Source organism: Myotis davidii, unplaced genomic scaffold (genome assembly GCF_000327345.1).
Source record: "Myotis davidii unplaced genomic scaffold, ASM32734v1 scaffold399, whole genome shotgun sequence".
Taxonomy (NCBI): domain Eukaryota; kingdom Metazoa; phylum Chordata; class Mammalia; order Chiroptera; family Vespertilionidae; genus Myotis; species Myotis davidii.
This window is the reverse complement of record NW_006292094.1, coordinates 2,195,849-2,196,770: the sequence shown is the minus strand read 5'-3', so window position 1 is coordinate 2,196,770 and position 922 is coordinate 2,195,849. Positions and strand designations below refer to the sequence as shown.

The 922-nt window shown below is 56.9% G+C and overlaps 1 protein-coding gene across 3 annotated transcripts in view; it reads right to left on the bottom strand.

The window, feature by feature from the left end:
• Positions 1–922, bottom strand: part of ERGIC1 (endoplasmic reticulum-golgi intermediate compartment 1) — a 62,582-nt gene that overhangs the window by 47,435 nt on the left and 14,225 nt on the right. The window lies entirely within an intron of this gene.

Genomic DNA, 922 nt, shown 5'->3' with positions numbered 1-922 from the left:
AAGGGAGGGGACGGGGACGGGGAAATGCACCTTCACAGGGACCTCACAGCCGTTTAGTGTTACCTGGGGGAAACGTGAAAGGGGTAAATGCAAGGAGAGACGGGCCTACTGATACCAAACGTTACACTCGGTCCTTTCAGGAAAATACAGGCAAACCTCGGTTTATTGCGCTTCTCAGGTGTTGTGTTTGTTTTGTGTTAATATTATTTTTATGGATGTCAGAGAGGAAGGGAGAGGGAGAGAGAGGTAGAAGCATCAATGATGAGAGAATCACTGATCGGCTGCCTCCTGCACGCCCCCTATGGGGGATCGAGCCCAAAACTCAGGCACGTGCCCTTGACTGGGAATCGAACTGTGACCTTCTGGTTCGTAGGTGGAAGCTCAACCACTGAGCCACGCCGGCCGGGCTCAGCTGTGGTTTTCAAAGAAGCCGTGCCGGCGGCCTGCGGTCCCCTCTCACTGTACCTCCCGGTAGCCCTTCCCTCGTGCCTGTTGACCTTGAACATTCTTGCCTGGCTTGTCAGCCGCGCACATGTCTTCTCTGCGAAGGTCTGTTTCGATGTCTGGCCGGTTCCGAACGGGCTGGCCGTGTTCTGATGGGGGAGTGGTGTGTGTCTCCCGGACGCAGGTCTTCTGTTGGACGTGTGGTTTGTGCTGTTTCCTCCCAGTCCGTGCCTGTGTTTTCGCTGGTCAGGGTGTCTTTTGAAACGCGAGGGTTTGTAAAGTCAGTGGGTGCCCAGTTGCTCGATTTCCCGTGTCCCTGGCGCCGTCGGGGCTGTACCTGAGAAGTCTGGGCGCGAGGGGCCGGGAAGGGGCACTGCCGCTCCCCGCTGAGTGTCTGTGGTTTTAGACCTCGCGGAAGGTCTCTGATCCACTTTGGGTTTGCTGTTGTGTCAGGGGCGTGATTCTGCCCCTGGTGGGG